General features: G+C 39.8%; 1 long non-coding RNA gene across 1 annotated transcript in view; it reads right to left on the bottom strand.

Annotated features, from left to right (window-relative positions):
- Positions 1-2,596: 2,596 nt before the first annotated feature.
- LOC114595710 (uncharacterized) overlaps positions 2,597-21,510 on the bottom strand; it is a 23,165-nt gene continuing 4,251 nt past the window's right edge. Inside the window, exon 3 of the long non-coding RNA XR_003706317.2 lies at positions 2,597-2,831. This is a non-coding gene — a long non-coding RNA (uncharacterized LOC114595710). The remainder of the gene's footprint in view (positions 2,832-21,510) is intronic.

Here is a 21,510-nt window from a genome sequence, read left to right as displayed (position 1 = left end):
GGAACTGCCAGAAGGCCCTTGGAACTGGACCTCAGTGTCCAGGTTGAACGATGGGGGTGGACCAACCCAACTATGCTAAGACCAAGATCATGGTCTTCTCTGCCCGACCAAGACTCCATCGATGGTCGAAGAATGGGATCCCCCTAGAGCAGGTTAACTGCTTTAAATATCTGGGACAAGTAATACGGTCAAATAGGACTTTTCTAGCCCATAGAGACTATATAACAACTAATGCATCTAAAGCAGCCATCCAGATTAGATCTCTATATGCTAAGAATCAGGCTCAATCAGTGAAGATAGCTTTGAGACTCTTTCAAATGAAAGTCCTCCCCCTTCTTTTGGTGGGCATCTCTTTAGGCTCCCGCAGGGATTTTTTGAAACTGGATTCTATCCAAACGCGATTCCTTAGAGCCATCCTTAGGATTCCCCCCTCGGTAGCGGGTGCGGTTATGAGATTAGAGGTCGGCTGGCAAGCTCTACGGTATGTGGCCTTGAAGACGAAGCTCTGGCTATGGCTCAAGCTTTGTTTTAGACCAGTGGGATTGCCCCCTTGATATTGAGGGACAATTTCCAATCATTGTGGGAAAGGGAGGTCATTAACGAGGTTCAATCCTGTGGATTGTCTCACCTTTACTTTGAGTCTATGACGTACAATCAAGCTAGAGCTGTGATCTCCCGGAGACTGAGTGACATTGCCAGACAAGAGGACATAGCCCAGGTAAAACCAGGGATGTTCCTAGGGGACCAGATTTATCGGACAATACCAGCCCCCTACCTTGCAGAAATCCACTATGTGGAATACCACAGACTTCTTACAGTGGCTAGATTAAATGTCCTTGACTCTGCGATATTGTGGGGAAGGTACAGGGGAGTACCATATGCCCAGAGAACCTGTCATTGTGCCATGGGTGTGGTTGAGTCCACCGAACACATTCTCTTGACTTGCCCTTCTTATGCAGAGCTTAGACAAAATTTTATAGACCCACTCCTATGTCAATTTAGCTTCCTACCCCTACCCGGAGAAAACCAGGTTTTACACTTGCTATACCTTCCTTGGTGGCCAAATTTCTTTTTTTAGCTTTTAAGCGTCGCAAGACTATAATTGACTGATATGGGGCTATCTGTTTAGCCCATTTTAGTGTTGGCTAAGTTCTAAAATCTCCCTGGATGTTTTAACTGTGTATTGACAAATGTACTTTTTTCTGACTGACGGTCGAATAAAAGGTTGATGATGATGATGATGGGGGTGGAGACATTCCTTCAGGTATACTGGGCCGAGGCCATTTAGGGCTTTAAAGGTCAGCACCAACACTTTGAATTGTGCTTGGAAATGTACTGGGAGCCAATGTAGGTCTTTCAGAACCGGTGTTATGTGGTCTCGGCGGCCGCATTCTGGATTAGTTGTAGTTTCTGGGTCACTTTCAAAGGTAGCCCCACGTAGAGTGCTTGAGAAAAAGTGGTATGCAAGAATGGACAATTTGTTTTAACCAATACATGAATTATTATTTACATATTTAAATTTATATTCTACCTGTCCCTAAGATTAAGCCTGGACAAGATTCTCTTTAACTCAGTGGTAGAACCCCTATGTTAAGAAGTACCATAATTATAAATCGTAGAAGTTAAATGGTGGTTGCCAGGGCCATTAAAAGTAAGTTCATGGCTCTCCTGGAATTCTGAGGAATATTTTAATTTTAGCCATAGTGGCTTTGATTTATGCTGCTAAAAATTGCTAATCTCAGGAGTAAATGTATATTCATTGAGATTGTTGAGAATGTAGCTGCAGTCTTCTGCTAATGTGGCAGACCCACTTAAAGTGTTCTGCTAAATCATGTTGCAAATTACCATGAGTGGAAGTAAATCGTATCAGAGGAGGAGTAAAGCAGTTGAAGAGCAATTCAATTATTATTTGGACATTAATTACGCGAAGCATCCCTATAAGTAGATGAATGTTAGTGCTTTGTATTGGAACTAGGCAGATTAGCTGAAAACCTGTTATATGACATCCAACAGAGGAGCCTGGCTTCTGGTGGGCTTTCATGTAATCCCTTGTGGGTGCAGCATCTGATAGTGGGTGATAAGTGCTGCATTCATAGGTGATTTCCATAACTGCTTCATCCTCCCCTCATTAAGCAGAGCCCTGGGAGGAGAAGCCTGGTTTACTGCTGCACCATCTCTTTGAGAAGACCGTGAAGTTGTGCCTTGAGACCTCCTCGCTGGGGCTGAGGTGCATGAGAAAATATCATCTATGAGGTAGGACTGCTCTGAAGATGAATCGGTATATATAGCTTTTCTTCAAGGGAGACTTCTAAACCTTTATACTATTGACTTAGAATTGTAGCATTGGAAAGAACCACAAGGGTCTTAAATTGCTGAGTTGAATTGGGCTGATGTGCTTCATGCAAGAGAGCCAATTTTTAAAGTCATAATGTGGAATGTGATGCATGGTATAAGGAAGCCACAACAAATGTTTCACTTTTGAAACCTAGCAGTATCTATTTCTATGTATGTGGAGAATTTACATATTTAGTCCTACAGGATTTTGGTTTGAACCTCACAATGTTTCCAGCTGAAGTACTTGACGGTACATCTGTTGAGGCACTGGGGTTGGGAAAATCTGCTATGGAACCATCACTGGTGATGTGTTTTGACCACACCAGTTCTACTAGTCCAAGTAGCTTGCAGGCACACGTTGACTTTCATCAGGGATTTGTATTTACGATGTAATTGTAAATGAATGATGCTCTCCTCAGAGCTTTATATAAGCAGTCATCTAAGATTACAGCAACACATACTATCCTGGTTGTCACAATTCATTATTTTCTATGTATCTGAAATGAAAGGGTATATAATTACAATCTCCTTTGATAATTAGGGTTTTTTGCATCACAAATTTGCAACACGTTCCAGAGGGATAGCTATGTTAATATCCTTGCATAAGAAAACCACCACCACCACCACAACTTTGGGACAGCTTAAGACAAGTTTGCAAAGAGATTTTCTTGAAAGAATGTATTTTTCAAGTGACTTTAGTGATTGTTTAAAAAGCCTATAGTATTCTATGAGCCGTTCTTGAAACTTTATCAATAACTATTTAATAATGCTTTTGTATATAAATTGCTTTATATATTACGTTACCAATTTCATAATATGTTGCCAGTTTATTTCATTTTCAAAGTTTCTACATCACCTTTTACTGACTGATTTCAAAGTGGCTTATAACCACACAACTCAAACACAGCAACAATAATTTAAAATCATGAAAACTGATTGCAAGAAAATGGCAAACTAGCATGAACATAACATAATTAACAACAGAAGGCCCAATGTAACAAAATAGTCTTGGTCTGCTCACGGAATGCCACAATGGCAAGTGCGAATATTTGGATGTAAAATAACTTGATTCAGCTAGATGGGAGCAGGAGTGGGGAGTGCCGGAACCTGGTCAGTATCTCCAAAGCAGGCTTACTGGCTGCTATTGAATGTGGTGATAAACTTTATTGTTCCAGGAATGAGGCTGGATGAGCCTTGGGCTCATGTGATTTCACTCCCTTCTGCTCCCCTAGTGTGGCTGTGCAGAAATTGGAAGTTTTTCTTTCCATTTTGATTAACCACAGTTTAGGATTACATATGAATGCTAAACTGTTTAATCCTAAATATGGTTAATTGAAACAAGCAGCTTTATAAACCAAGGTTCAAAGTTACCTTGTTTCAGTAAATCATAGATGGTCTGAGTTTGGGCAAATAGACAAACTATTTGCTCCCTGATGCCCTTTGGATATAGCCTCTTGTCTTATGAATATTGCCAACAATGGTTAAGTGGACTGCTTTGACAATTTGACAATGCAGGGATGTGCAACCTGCATGTAGGGATTTATTTGTTAGTTGTCTGTCTTCTCTAAAGGTGCTAGGTGTTTTTATAGCACCTAGCTAGGTGCTTTTATAGCTAAAGGTGCTAGGTGTTTTTATAGCTAGGTTTTTAATCCTTGGTTCTTTAATAATTTGTTAAGTATTTTTAAAGGATACTATTATTTTATGCATATTATCTATTTACCTGTATGGCTTGTGCAAAAGGTGGTACTGTATATAAATTATCTAAATAAATGACTTTCACCAGGGAAAGTCATTTGTTTTCAAACTTTTGCATTGAAATCAGTAGGACTGTGGCCAACAGTGCAATCCTAATCATGTCTACTCAGCATTTTCCCATGTAAATGCAAATGTTTCACATTGATTTCAGTGAAACCCAAGTTCAAATAACATGGTATGGATCTAACCCAGTGGTTCTACCTTATCATAACCTCACCAGTTAATGATGTACAGATTTTAGAGGCCTGACTTCTGCTTCTAAATAAATTGGCCTATTGTTCAGAGAGGCTGATAGTCTACAAAACGATGGACCTTTGCACATATTACACCAGCTAGTGTCCCCCCCCTCTACAATTCCCATGTATTCGTTTTCAAACATATGGAACTGTGGAAAAGTACCATTATGCAACTATACACTCTGGAAAAGATTCAGGTATAATGCTTGGAATGCAGTTCATGGGACTGTGTCAACACAATTGTATAATTAGTTAAACTACCACCACAGTCTTTTTCCTTTGGATTTTTTCCTTTTAAAATGATAACAGATATGCCTAGCTTTTCCACTTATTCCTAATAAAAATTTAAAATAATTTATCCATCAAAGAAATCCCAAAATATCCATCAGCCTAAATGCAAGAAAAACAATGAAGCAACTTAAAGGCTAACAATGGTTTTAATGCATAGAGTATGCTTAATCAAATGCATGAAGTCTATAATAGTGGAACGGAGAGGTCAAAGAGTAGAGAAATGCAAAAAGAACAGGCAGTGATAATTACATAATTACGTAACAGCAAAATGGCTAGACTTCCTAAGGCAGAGTTGGTGATAACCAGGAGTGGCTGTTGAGATGGGTGCTGCTGTGGAGCTGCACTTCTGACAGTGCTGTCACTGCCACTCACCTGGATATGAAAGGGGTGCAGGTGGCACTGTGGTCTAAACCACTGAGCCTCTTGGGCTTGCTAATCGGAAGGTTGGTGGTTCGAATCCCCATGATGGTGTGAGCTCCTGTTGCTCCTGCCAACCTAGCAGTTTTGAAAGCATGCCATCTACAAAAGTAGATAAATAGGTACCGCTGTGGCAGTAAGGTAAACGGTGTTTCCGTGCGCTCTGGTTTCTGTCACAGTATTCCGTTCCGCCAGAAGCGGTTTAGTCATGCTGGCTACATGACCTGGAAAGCTGTCTGTGAACAAACGCTGGCTCCCTTGGCCTGAAAGCAAGATGAATGTCGCAACCCCATAGTCTCCTTTGACTGGACTTAACCATCCAGGGGTCCTTTACCTTCTACCTTTTTACTCACCTGGATGGTGCAGAGATTAGGTAGGGTAGCAGCAGTTGGCTCAACTTTTGCACCCACGGAGCCCTGCCCTTGCCAACACCCAGCCCCATTTCCGCATCACCCAGGTAAGCAGCAGCAATGCCATTGTCAGAATGGCAGCCAAGAGACACCCACTCCACTATGCCAGCCATGCCTCATAGTAGCACAAATATCCTGGTATTGGTACATGGGATTAGAAATCTGTAATCCCTCCCCACCCCATGATAAACAGGGCTTCTCTGGTCTCTCAGGAAGATAGAAGAGGAAATGAAGCCTGCTCCTGAACAAAGATTCCTCTGTAGTAATTCAGTAGTTGCACACTGGAGTCTCTCTTGGAAATTCCTTTGACAGTTATATCCCTGCATGTTGACATGCTCTCATAATGGTTTCTGGCTACTGCTGTTTCTGGTGTCAAGATTTGTAGCCGTTTGTTCTTCTGTGTAGAGAGGCATCTCTAGTAGATGATATCACATATCATATTGGAATGAGCAGGTGAATAAGCCCATGATGCCAGGCACAATATCATTAGGTCCTGTAACAGTATTGCTTGAGTAGGTATCTGGATATGTTGCAGGGTTTGGTCCCTGTGCTGGTTTCTTTGGTTTCACTGTAGTTACTGGTGAGTATAATTTTTAGTTTGGTGGGCTGCCTACTCTCCTACTAGCTTGTTGTCAAGCAAGGTGAATAATAATCTGGAAGCAGCAGCTGTAGAAAAGGCGGTGATAAAACCAACAGTTCAGTCCTCTACCTGCCTAGTCAGATGTTAAGTCCCAATGAGTTCAGTAGGTCTTACTCCTGTGTCAGTGTACGATTGCAATCCGGGACTTTTTTGTGTGTCTCAAATCTTGCTCAGCATGCCCTCTTTCTAAGGACCAAGTTACAAGACTAGTTTCTAAGGAAGTTCAGTGGGGTGAATGAGGGCACACTTGGGTTGCAATGCTGCCTTTTTTGAGGATAGGCAGAGAGAGGTATATACATTCCTCCAAGTGACAGCCACCCAGTATGCTGAGCCAGCAACATGAAACACGGAGAACAGATAGTGGACTCAGCTATACAGCTGCAAATAAAACGTTTTAAATATGTTGTAAAGTGCAATATGCAAGTGTGAAACTAGATGGAGAGCTATGCAAAATTCAATTTATTTTTCAAAATGATTTTTTAAAAAAGCATTTTCAGTATTTTTTCATGTGTGTGGATTCCACCGTTGACTCACTGTTACACTTGCCTCTTGAAGCAGTGCACACATTATTTGCCTTCTGCTGTCCTTACATGGTAGCCCTATAATGCACCTAACCTTTGCTCAACAAACTCTCCTTATCTTTATGCTAGGATTATGGTAATTATTGTCAGGAAAATCTCAAAGAGAACTATAATATTCCCACACTCTCCTCATGGGTCCTATACAGTGATACCTCAGGTTACAAACACCTCGGGTTACAAACACTTCTGGTTACAGACTCTGGCTAACCCAGAAGTAGTACCTTGGGCTAAGAACTTTACCTCAGGACGAGAACAGAAATCGTGCGCCAGCAGTGGGAGACCCCATTAGCTAAAGTGGTACCTCAGGTTAAGAACGGTTTCAGGTTAAGAACGGACCTCTGGAACAAATTAAGTTCGTAACCAGAGGTACCACTGTATTTGGCATCATGAAAACAGTACGCAACATTGGCATTTTACAACATCTATAGATCAAGTGTCTTGATCAGAAATCAAGTAACAAAATTAAGTAATGAAAACAAACAGCAGAATAGTAACAAGGGAAACATTCCATTAGCTGTGTTAGTCTGTTGCAACAAAACTATCATGAGGCTCTTGTGGCAATTTAAAGTACGAAGTATTACAGCTAGTCTTGGACGGATTCCACTACAATAACTGCTTGGGACTGCTCCTGGACACACTGCTAACTGGGAGGCTCAGCTGTGGCTGTGGCCAGGATTGCCTTGCGTCAGCATAGGCTGATGCACCAGCTGCAACCCTACCTTGAGACAGTGGATTTCACCAGTTATCCATGCATTAGTGACACACAAATTATGGGATGGGTTTTAATGGGTAGGCAAGGATACATGAATTGTATTTTATGCCTCTAGGTGCCCACATGTGTGGGTTGAATAGTTTCAAAACAGGCACATTTTGCTGCGGAATTTCATTAGTGCGAGAAGTTTCTGAGCTCTGGGTGCAGTACTGCGCCTAAAACTTCAGATTAAAACTGCAGAGTGGAAGGAAAGGGGGACCTTTTTCTGCTTCCCCACTTCCAGCTACTCTCTGAAGACTGGAGAAGAGACCCTCTTAAGAATATTAGGAGGGTGGGCAGGGGAAGGACTAGACCATGTGGAAAATGAACATAATATTTTAGCTGCAGTTCATTCATTTTCAGTGTTGTATTCTTCTTATAAAAAAGCGCACCTAGACACTCTGTTATTGCGCCCATAACCTAGGTTTAAGGTGCCATTTAGCTTCTGGCTTTGATATCTCAGTTTCTAACGCTGATTTCCAGTATAACCAGTTTTAGGCAACAAGCAATTTTAAAATCATTTCTTTTCTTAGATAATACAAGTAGAGCTATATACTGTTTATAAAGCAGAAAGCTTAAGATTTGAAATGGCAAGTTATTATTTGTTACAGTATTGTTTATGCTGACAATCCTAAACCTGGGAGTAAGCCCCATTGAATTAAATAGGAATTGTTTCTGAGTAAACATGGTAAGGCTTGCACCTGGTCTTTGTGGTCTGGTGTACCAACACAAATAACTAATTAAAGTGAACTACATGGATTTAAATGGTTATGTCTCACTGACTTTATTATGACAAATTTCTTATTAATAACAAAGATCTTTTTTATGTGTGGAAACAGTTTTATTATCTTTCTCTTGATTACTCCTGAGAAAGAGGCCACTATTATTCCCATTTTACAGATGCAGATCTGAAATTGAGGAATAACAATTTATCCAAGACTTACTGCTGAGTCCATAACTAAGAAGAGGCTTTTTTGTGTGACCTTGAATAGCTTCAGATGCATGACATGCAGAGGTGGTGACAGGAAATACAAGTGACTCATGTTTCATATTCCTCAGGCTTTGAAACACCTGATGTGAAAATCAAAACATCTGAGATGGAGAATTTCTCTCTCCCTCTCTCTCTAGATTGAGATCTTGATAATCTGACTACAGATTTAGACATTGCGAAGAAAAACATGGATCAGAAAGTAAGAGAATGAAACTTGTGCTTCCTGTCTCTTAGAACAGAATCATAGAGTTGTAGATTCCTACAAATGCAGGAATATTTTGCCCAATGTGGGCTCAAACCCACAACCCTGAGATTAAGAGTCTCATGCTCTTACCAACTGAGCTATTCCAGCTCCCATAGGTTCTCAACTTTTACAGCCAATCTACAGCTTCCAGAGCAAATAATAGAATTCTGTTCACTGAACAACACCTTTAACTTAACTGACAAGTAAGTTCTGTGTGTCTTAGTGGATATATGACACAAAATCAAAATTGTGCTAATATAGTAACTCCTATCCAGTGCTATTTTTCTAGAAAAAGAGGTGCCAGAACTTACCATGAACACCTCCCTTGTTCTCTTATAATGGCAATGAGAGGTGCTGGAACTGAGTTCTGGCAAGTTCCTGCTTTAAAAAAACCCTGAGTCATGACTTCTTATGGACCAAATCTACACTTCTTCTTTTTTAATACAGAGGTACCTCGAGTTACAAACACCTCAGGTTACAAACGCTTCACATTACAAACTCTGCTAACCTTGAAGAGTTACCTCGAGTTGAGAACTTTGCCCCAGGATGAGAACAGTGCAGCAGCAGCAAGAGGCCCCATTAGCAAAAGCACGCCTCTAGTTAAGAATAGTTTCAGGTTAAGAACGGACCTCTGGAATGAATTAAGTTCGTAACTAGAGGTACCACTGTACTGGTACTTCAAATTTAAAAGAGAAATTCTGCCACCAGTCCCTACTTATTATAAAATAGTAGCTACTAAATACATCACCAGGAGTCTTCTGAGATTTGGCAAGAAACAAAACACCTCTCTTCCTCCTTTGACATAGTGATGTCCAACTTCTCCCAGCCTACTCCCTGAAAGTTCTGCTCTAATATTTTAAGCCCAGTGGCAATGACTACACAACAAGTCAGAACAGAACTTCAATAATTTAACCAAAATACGCATTTGCTACAGGAACATAATTGCAAGGACATAAAAAACCAGATAAAGAAGCATATACAGTGGTAACTTGGTTTACAACCATAATCCGTTCCAGAGGTCCGATTGTAAACCAAAACAGGTTGTAACCCAAGGTGCCTTTTCACCAATGGGGCCTCCCCCCCAAAATGGGTTGTAATCCAAAAAAAGGAACACGCACTTCTGGGTTTGACATGGTTATAATCCAAAACAGTTGCAAACCAAGGTACCACTATAATTTATATCTGGCTAAGTATTATTACCGTAAATACAGTATGTTAATATAAAGACAGGATTATAAATCCTATTAATTTTTACCAGTTCTGAGTATTTTCCAAATGTAATATTTAAGTTCAAAAGCCAGTAAGTTAAAATTCATATTCTAGAACTGGCAAGCATGACTGAATAGGATATAATTTTTATTTATTTCTATTTTGTGAATCACTTCCTATGAACAATCTTAAAGCAACTTAACATTAACATAGCAACAGCAAAATGCATGTAAATAAATTTCATTTTTATAAAAGCAATTAAAACTACTTTAAATCCAATGCAGACGCAGACTAGGAAAACCCCCCGTGAAATAAGTGTGTGAAATAACTTATTTGATTTCATTAATAAAACTGGATTTCAGATTCCACTACTTTATTTGTGCCATAATTATTCAGAAGAACTATAATATTTTTAAGGTTTGCCTTAGCTTGATAAGAATAAATATGGTACATTGAAATGATGGTCAGGATTTCCAGGTAAACAGCGTTTCTGTGCGCTGCTATGGTGTCGGTATTCTGTTGCACCAGAAGCGGATTAGTCATTCTGGCCCCGTGACCAGGAAAAACTGTCTGCAGAGCGCACAAACGCCGACTCCCTCAGCCTGTAAAGCAAGATGAGTGCTGCAACCCCAGAGTCGTTCACAACTGGGCTTAACTGTCCCTTTATTTCCAGTCAATGATTTGATGTCTGAGTTTGTAGGGCTATACATACATAACTGGTCCTTTCTTGGTCTGTTTTGTTTATTTATTACCTTATTTGATTTGTGTAAGCTAAAGAGCACAACTAACCGTTTTTACTGCTGATAATTTTAATATTTTTAGTAAACCATTTAGAGGTTTTATTACAATCAAGCAGTGTGTGTTTGTGTGTATAAACAATGACAGGAAAAGTGCAAAACAATGCACCACCTGGAGGTGAACAATAGCTCTCACTTCTGAATTTCCTTGCTCAAGAACCACATTCTGTCCGCATGTTGGTTCTGTTCTCAAATTAAAGCCTCCTCTGGCACCATAGCTTTTGGAAGATAAAAAGCTGCCTTATACAGAGTAAGACTATTAGTCCATATAGCTTAGTATTGTTTTCACTGACTCACAGAGTCCCCCAGAGTTTCAGTCACAAAATCATAGAATTCTAATGAGTTGGAATAGAGTTGGAATACTAACTGGACAGGGTGTGCTGTGAATGAAAGTTCCCACTTGCAGGATCAGGGAGCTCTTCATTTCTCCATTCAAAGAAATGCAAGATCCACCCATTTCCCCGGCAACTTCTTGCTGGGTGGATGAAGTGTGGGAAAGGGAGGAGCAGGAAAGAAAAACCTGCAAACCCAAGATCCACTCTCAATCCTCCCTTAATTTGGATAGAATCTGGGGGAGGGATGTTATATTTGAACAGGTCCATCAGTGTGGGCGAGGAATCATTACATGACTAGGACAAAGCAGTTACAAGAAAGGAGATTCCGGCTAAACATCAGGAAGAGCTGTTTGACAGTGGAGCTCCCTCAGGAGGTGGTGGACTCTCCTTCCTTGGAGGGTCTTAAGCAGAGGTTGGATGGCCATTTGTTATGGATGCTTTAGTTGAGATTTCTTCATTTCAAAAGGTTGCACTAGATGACCCTTGGGACCCCTTCCAACTATACAATGCTATGATTCTAAGAAATTAAAGACAATGAGACTTAACTCCAGTAGGAATGGGGGAGAAATTTTGTCCAGTTCACATTTTAATGTGAACGTATACCTAAGTAGCACTTCCTATAACAATACAGTGTGTGAACTGAAATGGAACTATCTTCAAAACCTTCACTAAAAAATTTGCAGTGCATTTCAACAAAAACTATACAAAATGGTAATGTGTGCATACAAATACATATATTAGTGGGAAATAAATATCATTTTTTCTTATGCATGTTCTCCAAATAGAAAAGTTGAGATATTTTTCAACTACACTTTCTTGTCAATATGCATAATAAAATCAACCTGTTTCAGGGAATGTGACTATCTCGACTGAATTTTGAACATTCAGTGGCCATTATGTATAAGCCCCAAAGCTGAAACTGATTACTGGCTTATTCCAAACCAGCTTTTAAAAAAAGACAGATAAAAAGATGTACCGGTAGTTAATCCTTGTTTGAATTATATAAATATAATTCATAGTTTAAAGTAGAAAGAGCGAGGTAAGATTGTGGGTCAGTTTGGCAGGTGAACAGTACTCAGAATATCTTTACATGCTTATAATGACAGCAGTAGTAGAGGCAGTAGGAAACTAAACTATTATCTTTTCAGTCAGCAGATGGCACACTACATAAAACAGAGGCACATAATTAACAGATATAGAGACTGAACTCTTCTTTGAAAACTAAGCTGCTGTTTCGTATTCACAACTTCCTCCCTTGCTGTGGTAAGAAGCACTGATTGAGAGAAAATACCTGCACATTGGGGCTCTGTTAGGGATCTGAAGCTCTTTAAAGAGACAGAAAAAGCAACCCTCAGTATACTGTGTAGTTTATAGCTTTGTAGAGCCTTTGCAGCCTTTTCCCCTCAAGGGCTTGATAGCATACTAAAGCCAACTAATCTGACAGTTGTTTCTTAAAAGTTTTGTGTCATATATATATTATTTACTAAGGAGGATACATAATCTTCAGCAGCATTTAGGAGATTAGTCATGAAAAGCCTAAACAGCACTTCTACGGGCTCCTTAACAACTGCTCCAAAAGAGTTTACATTAACATTACAATTCTTAAGCCACAGCTTTACTGAAAGCAGATTCTGAGCTTCACACTAAACTTCTAAGGAAGCATGTGAAATGTTCAGAATCTATCCCAACTCCATTACACAGAATTAAAGCCATGAGGATTATGCAAGGTGTTGACATCTCAGAAATATCCCCACCCAGGTTGCCAGACTTCTGCTCTGCTCAGTAATGCACCCATCTCCCCTTCCCTTATGACTATTAGATGGATGATAGAACTTATTTTCATAGGCCAGTCATTCATGTAAGAAAGGACTGAAGAGAGTGCCATTGTAAGCTTTCTTGTCATTTAGCATGTCTTGTGCTTGGATATCTTTCATGGAAAGAATGCTATATCTTTCTTCACTTCTGAGTCCAGACTCTAGGAACTCTTTCAGATGTGATGAGTATAAATGCTTACTTGCTGAGTCTGCAAACATAGGGAAGCTACAGCCAGCTGCTGCTTTCTACTACCTGTATATGCAACAAAATAGTTGCAGCTTGTATGTTAATTTCCAATACTGAAGTGACATCCATGTAGGTTATTGAATCATAAGGATTCTATAGACTTTATAATCTTTGCTGTATAGAGAGATATATGTATATATGTCACACATACCAAACATGATCCAAGCAAAGCCAGTAAACATTTGTGTACCACTAAATAATTTTTAAAACTTTTTTGAATGGATTGTGTCCACCATAATTTTATTATAAAGTATTTTCATTCAGTATAATTTTCATGCTTCTCAAGACGAATGAACTGTTAATACTAAATCTACTTTTATCCAAGATATTTGCTGCTGTGGCTTATGTTTGTCTACAGTAAGTGATAGGCCATATGAAGTATACAGAACAAAGCGGCTACTTATAGCAACAGCTGCAAGAATAATAACAGTCATATTGACCGGAAGATATTTTATTTATACTTAAAATGGTGGGTGTGGGTGTAGGTTTAAGACCTGTCATGTGTAGAAACATAGTTTCTAGCAGTGATATAATCTTCAATTTTATATGACTAGGTGGAAAGCTATAATGGTTTTTGAAACTTTTTCTTAATCATCCTTTTGGTTTGAAATTTTCCTTATTTATTCTTCTGTTGTTGTGTATCTTTTATATCTTTATTTCATTGTTCGAGAATTGCAAGGATTTTCTTTACAATATATTATTGTCAAAGTATTTCTATAAGGAAGGAAGAGGTAAACTGAATGTAATCCCATCTGAAAGCTACACAAACTGGATTTGACAAGACATAACACAAGGATGAAGCAGGCAGGGTGCAAGGAGGAAAGAAGGGCAAAGGTTACACACATTACAAGAGACAGATCTCTTTTTCTTCCACCCTGGTATTTAAAATCTAATTTTATACCTAATGAAAATAAAAGGCATATAGAAGGCCAGGAGGGGGAAAAGGGCACACTGCCCCAACTGGAAGCCCTTGTGTTTGAAAATACTGTTGGAAGTACATCTTAAGACAGATATCCATCTTGAAACAGGAACATGTATTTGTTCTTTATCATATGGATCCAGCAAGTGTTAAAATGTAAGCAAGGATTTCAATTCCTGGTGGGATGGTAGCCTAGGTAACAGGCCCTTAAGGGAACAAAGGGAGTGGCTCAGCACTAGAGGACAAATGGGTGGGCCCCCTCGCTCAACTGGCTGGTAGTTAGAAAGAGAAACACTAGAGTGGAGAGTTGAGTGATGTGAGATAGAAGCTGGAAGCAACAGGCTGGGAAGCCAGAGAGTCAGAGCGATGTTTGATTTCTGTTTGAATCCAAGGCTGTGGCTTTGAGGGAAGCAAGACCCTGTGAACCCATCCATCATAGCCTCAGGTTGTATATTTGTGTAAATAAACCATATATCATAAAGACACCACAGTCTCCGCTGTGCCTCATTCCAAAGGCAGCAAAACCTTGGGTAAGAGCCTGGAACCCCTGAGATCTTACACCACTCAGAGATTGGGGTGGAATGCAACAATATCAATATGAGGATGTTATATTCTCATGTGTTTTAACTATTCCAAGTCTAATCTTATTGTGGTTTATAATAACACTTTGGAGACATAAAGTGCAATTCCCAAAGGCCCCTTATAATACCCGAGATTAGTCTGGATTTCTGAGATAAAGTTCCAGAAATGTAATAAATTGTCCATGTGAGTACGTTCTAACTGAAATACAAATCAAATTGTATCATTCTGAAAGCTAAGAGTTGAGCATACTACAAAGTTTAGTATTTGGAAAGATCAGTGGAGTTTAGAGTTTGGTTAAATTCTGTCTGAACATTATCATACTCTAAACCATTCCTTTTCAACTGGTGAATTGCAACAGCAGTACTACCATTGTACAAATAAATGGCAAAAAATTAAGGAATGTTTGGGTTAAAGATGGTTCCTGGATCTGAAAAGACTGAAGACTGCAGCTATCAAGTCCTCTGATTGTTTGCCTAGTCTCTTTCTTGTATTTAGAATAGAAAAGTTGGTTAACATCAGTCTGTCCAACTAAGGTTACACTTTATTGTGTGCTGGGTTTTTTTTTTTTTTTTTTTTTGTAGTCCCAAGGTTCTGTGATCCCTAAAGTACACGGATCTTGAGTACAAAAGTATACTATGAAGCAAATCTGAAAATGGAAACATTTACTTATCTAGTAATATTTAACCAGGGAGACAAATTGCCAAGAAAAGGAAACCCTTCAGTTGCAATAAAATACGACTTTGCTCTCCAAGCAAAGACCTCAAAAGGCCTTCATTCAATTAAAAAACATTATTTAAATGCATTTGGAGAATTTCATATTGAAAGCATGTTAAATATGAAATTGTAGTTACATAACATATTATAGCATGATAGCAATGCTGGATCAAAACTTCTTGATGCAATGGCCAGCCAAATGCTCCAAGTTATTGGGATATGAAGGTAAACAGCCCTCCCTGTTTGTCCCACACCAGTTCAGAAGAAGCTTGCCTCTAAATTCCCATATTTTTGTTGTTGTTGATTTGTACCACACCCATCTGACTGGGTTGCCCCAGCCACTCTGGCCAGCTTCCAGCATATATAAAAACATAATAAAGCATTAAACCTTAAAAAGCTTCCTTCAGGGCTGCCTTCAGGTGTTTCCTAAATGTTATGTAATTACTCATCTCCTTGACATTTGAAGGGAGGGTATTCCACAGGGTGCCACTACCAAGAAGGCCATCTGCCCGGTTCCCTGTAGCTTCACTTCTCACAGTGTGGGAACCACCAGAATGCTCTTGGTGCTGGATCTCGGTGTCCAGGCTGAACGATTTTAATAGTAAAATCAGTTGAGTGCAAACAAGATTGCAGCCCCATGTTAAGATGGAGTTGGGAGTGCTTTATAGGCTGTTGATGCAGCAATATATCCTTGGTCTAACCCTGGTTAGAGAGCAGGGTAACTGCATTTTAAAGGAATAGGCAGCTCCTCAACAAAGGGGTGGGGAAGGGTAATAGGAAGTATCTAGCCAACCAATCTTCACAAGACCTCAGTATACTGTTGAGGTAACAGCTCTCTAGCCAACAGTGCCCAAAGGGAATTATCCAGGGTCTTGACCAGTAAGCAGTCTTTTGCCTGGCTGACTGGACTGGACTTTATCACTAGACTAGACTTCACTAGTATTATTGGGCTTGCCTGCCCTGCCACTCCTCTTGGCTGTGAACTTGAATAAAATATAGGAGCAGCAGGTAAGCCCCGCCTGCCATAATAAATCACATGATGCGGTGCACGCATACCATTTGAATGGCACTGCCCCCTCAAATAATGTATTGGGGCAGTGAAGCCCCTCTGGCCCCTAGCAGTTGGCTCCTATGGCTGTGATAATTTTAAACAGGGCTCTTTATGTGCAAAAAATTACCAAAGGTTTCTTCTATGAAATAGAACATATAAGATAAACAGATAACACTGAATGAACATATAAATAAGATACACTTTGTTTCTTGCTTTCTTATTTCAAGTTAATTGCCTAAATCAGGAACTATTCAACATTTAGGAGCTGCCCGCACTAGCAGATCTATTGCAGTGATGTTAGAAAGAATTGTTCAAAGGGATCTTATCTTGAAAGAGGTATGAATTGTGATTTAGCAACTTGACAATCAAACACCTAGTCATGTCTAGTCTTGCAAAGATTATAAAGATTTCAGGAGCTAGACATATGCTTTGGATTCAAATGAATCTTGAACTGGGGCAGGTTGCCTCAGAGGGATTTGGGGGTTCTTCATGTGGGATCTGCATGAGATGTCCTGGGTTAAAGTAGGGATCCCATCCTAAGGACCTTATGGACTCTGTCTTTAAAAAATATATATGCTGCTTTGTGTCTGCCAAAAGTGCAATTATTTCTTTCATATAATGGGAACACCAGTGTGAGGAGAAGGAGGAAGTTCCTTTGTGACTGAATTTGAGTGTAAGTATTGCTGATTGCTTGCTTATTCTTATTACTAGGCAAGTCAATGGATCCTCTCTTTTCCTTAGCAAAATAGTTTCCTTTTAGTTCACTATATGTGTGTAGTCCGTGTGGTTTTTAATTATTTTACACAGGTAATTATAAAGTGGTTATTATTATTCAACTAGTCATTTCTTAGTGCCTCTTTCTGTATGTGTTGTGGTTGTTATCCAACACACCCCTTCATCAAACCTAAGTAATTTTGTATTGGAAGCCAAGCATAGTCTGCCTTATTTAGTACTTTTATTACTAGTATTATTAAATTCTTTCTTTCTTAGTGCCTGCCTGAGTGCTATTGTGTGCCCCCAAACATTCACTGTTATAGGCAGCAAAGCATCACACCATATATATTTAACAATCATTTTCATCATGTTACCGTCGTCATCATCACAGTCTTATCCCTATTATTACCAGTATTATGTTTGGTCATCATGAGGTATGTACATCATACTGGCAGCTGCCCCCAGGGTCGAGGTGCATGCAAGAGGTGCTGCAACTGCAAGCAGCAGCACTGACCATTTCATTTCTCCTCCACCCAATCTAAGTGCACCTTCACTGTTGTAGGCAGAAGCAGTGAATACACAACTGAACATTTCCCCTTCTCCCTGGTTCTGAGGCTGCTGGCATGCCTAGTAGTGTAAACAAGTGCAATCCTACTACTACTATCTCACCTACTGTAGAGCATGAGGCAGCATGCAGCACTTTGCTGCTGGAAGCTCCTCTGACCGAAGCTATAGAGGAGATCAACTTATGAGATGTCAGATTGGAGGAGGCTTTGTCATTTGTGGAGCACTTTAGTTGAGGGCTGCAAATTCTGGTTGTGTGTGTCTGCAGGCATGTCTAAGTGTATGAGTCATATTAAAGGAATTCCGTGCACTAAGAGAAGCCAGTGCAAGGATTCCCTCTAATGCAATGGGTCATCCTCCCTAATCTGCTCTAGAAGGTCGGAAGAATCCCCAGAACAGTATGGTGGGGTCATTCCATTGGGCAAGCAGTTATGCTTGCACTGATGGAACATTCTTCTTAGTCACACACATAGGTTGTATTCAACCTATTACTATGTGTGGTGTGTTTATGAGAGGGGGGAATAGAGAGAAAGTGTTGTGTGAATGCATATGTGGTGAATGTATGTGTGCATGGTTTGTATGCACACATATGTGCATACACTGGCCATGGCGACCACTGGCATGTGACCCTTGATGGGGTGGCTGTTTGGCAATGCAGCCCTCAGCCAAAGAAGGTTAGCCACCTCTCACATAGAAGTTAAATTAAAGCAAGACATGCTACTGGTCTATACTGATAGGAAATGATTTCTAATGTTTTGAAGAAAGTTAGCAAAATGTGATTTATTTATTTTTTTAAAAAGTAACATTGAAATAACAATTTGGAAATAACATAATCTCCATTATGAAGCAACAACATAGACATGAATAAATAGTAATGAATAATCACATAGTCTAGATAGGAATAACCACAGGTTACAGAACTGGGAAGTACTTGCTAATCCATACTATATACAGGAAAGAGACTGGGTGTTAAAAGTGGGTAATGACCAGTTACATCAACTGGCATCAAACGTCTCCAATGGCCACTAGGTAACAAGAAACAAACTTGGTAAAGCATAAGAAAGTGTAAGAAATGTTGTTTCAGGATAGCAGCTTACAGTAGCACTAACTTGAAAAAGGAACAAAAAAAAAATCCCAAAAAAAAACCCACTACAGAGAGATGCCAATTGGCAAGTACAGTGGTACCTCGGGTTAAGTACTTAATTCATTCTGGAGGTCCATTCTTAACCTGAAACTGTTCTTAACCTGAAGCACCACTTTAGCTAATGGGGCCTCCTACTGCTGCTGCGCCGCCGGAGTACCATTTCTGTTCTCATCCTGAAGCAAAGTTCTTAACCCGAGGTAGTATTTCTGGGTTAGCGGAGTTTGTAACCTGAAGCGTATGTAACCCAAGGTACCACTGTAGTTAATTTGCACTGCAACATGTGAACAAATATTACTTGTCCATCTGACTCAATGTATTCATTAATAAATAGCATTCATAAAGGGTAGTGTTGGATGGGCTATTTGAGAATTTATTTTCCTTCCTTAGATAACAACAGAAAAAAACATAGTGCAGCTGATGGCAAAAGGGAAGATAATAGCATATGAATGGAAAAAAGAGAGCAAATAATGAAATCGGGTGAATGCATGGTAGTCTATAGTTAGGAGATGATTGCACTGATGAAGCATTTTGGAAGTTACTGGGAGCATGAATGAAATTTAAAGGAAATATTAATAAATATAATTTATTATGATATTGTTCTTAGATACCACTAACAATACAAACAGCCTTAAAAAACCCTCAAAGTGGGTACATATAAATGTCAAGTGTGTAATTTAAGATTTTCCTTGCAGTTGGGAATCAGGCCTGGTTTTTGTACAGAAATACAGCAATGACTCATAACAAAAGATCTGATAAGGAGCAGTGTATTAAAATGACTGTTAGTGGGTATTAGAGGCAACTAGAAGCAAACTGGTTTAATTTAACCGACAGAAATTAAACCGATAAGCACAATCCTATGGATCCTGGGAGAGTGATTCAGGATCACAGGATTTTGCAGAACTCCCTCTCCTAGATGCCACATAAAGGACATCTTGCTCTGAAAACAAGGGGGCCAAGGAGGGGCATGACAGAAAATTGCCCTCCTATTTCCCTGATGTGCCCCCAGAATGGGGGGGGGGGCGTGTAGTGGGAAGAAGTACATTGGTCCTGGAGCTAGCATTAGTATCTCCCCACCCTACCCTAATGGAACCAATGGGAGGGGCTTTTTTAAAAGTCATGGAAACCCACCCAGCGTGTGACCTCTATATAGCTCTGGATTTGGTGCTTTCTGTGTCTCAAATTTTCCCTCCCCCAGCCACACTGGGTTGCTATGTAAATTGGAGAACAAAGGGATGGATTGAAAGATACAGAAGATAAATCAGCTGGGATATTCCAAGTTCTGGACTAATGCTACAACTGACAGCTTCGTTTATAATGCTCAGCTGCAGCCTTATCTCTCCCATAAAACTTTCCATTCATTCATGGGTGATAGCTGCAGTCAGGATACTTGAGAGACTTAAGAGGAGCTATGAGCTTATTAAAGTGGAAGGAGGAGAAAGGATGTTGAGCCATTTTGTGTACCTTAATAACCAGCATGCAGATGCAAATATATCTGGGGAAAACCAAAACATTTCCTTTCTCATCCTTAGCTCGGGATTGGGAAGACAAATGTTATCCAGAGTCACAAGTTAGAATAAATGATCAAATGGGATGGGAGGATCAGACAGAATGGTATAGAATGGTATAATTATGAAGGAAGCCCAGTGCAGTTGGCTGAGGATTGTTTCTGGATTCAAGAGGAATCAGTATAGAACACTCAGCAGTTATCACTGGTTACAGTCATTGGTTTTGTTGGTTACAGTTCTATGTGAATTGTCCATAGAAGTATACATGACTTTCACAAAGATGAGCAAGCAGACATGCAAAGGGAATAAAATGTTTTCAGCTTCAAACAGGTCATTCCGCTATGGAACCACACTCATCCCTTTTGGCCTGATGCACAACCCTTCTCAGAGAATCAAGTTATGAGCAACTGGTTTTTCTTGTTTCCAAGCAGAAGCCTGCAGAAAAATTGTTCAGGCTCCTGTAGGCTGCTGTGCCATTATGCCTGCTTTGACATCTCAGATGACCCTGCAAGGAGCTTCTTTATATACATAAACTTTTATCAGACAGCTTTTCACCCACCCTGAGCATTTTAGGGTGCTCTGGCCAAACTGATACAAAATGACCTCTGAAGCTCTGTCGCATAAGATGGTACACACAAAACTATCAGTTATCCTCAGTTTTACCTGTTTTTAAATTGTTGTAACCCATCCTGGGATCTGCTGCTGGTGGTGATGATGATAGCTGCTGCTGTTGTTCACAGCATTGTAAGAACTGAATACACCACAAGGAATCTAGAAGATTTGCCAGTTCTGGGTGGGGTCACATTTCCTCTGAAGGAAAAGGTTTGCAGCCTGGGGCATGCTCTTATATTCATTTTTGTCACTGGAAGTGACCACAGTGGCTAAGAGTGTCATCTGCCAGCTTCAGTTGGTACATCAGCTACAACTGATCCCAGACAGGGATAATTTAGCTATAGTGGTTTATGCATTTCATACCTCAAGACAGGATTATTGCAATGCACAATGTAAACTGCTTGGATATTTTGATGTTTAGTGGTCTAAACATTTCACTAAATAAAAAAATGAAAATATGAATTGACCGTAACAGATGAAATCTTAAGTCACTGAGATACTGCCACATTGGCAACATTCTATTTCACCTTACATGTGGACTCTTCCACCTCAGGTTTTCACTTCAATGAAGCAACCCCAAATACACCTCTGCTCTGTTTGGACACCCTTGTTCCTTCTAAAAACTTAAGGATCCCATTGCCTGAGCTAGAATA

Source organism: Podarcis muralis, chromosome 4 (assembly GCF_964188315.1).
Source record: "Podarcis muralis chromosome 4, rPodMur119.hap1.1, whole genome shotgun sequence".
Lineage (NCBI taxonomy): Eukaryota > Metazoa > Chordata > Lepidosauria > Squamata > Lacertidae > Podarcis > Podarcis muralis.
Note: the sequence above shows the minus strand (reverse complement) of the source record. Positions and strands in the feature narration are given on the sequence as shown.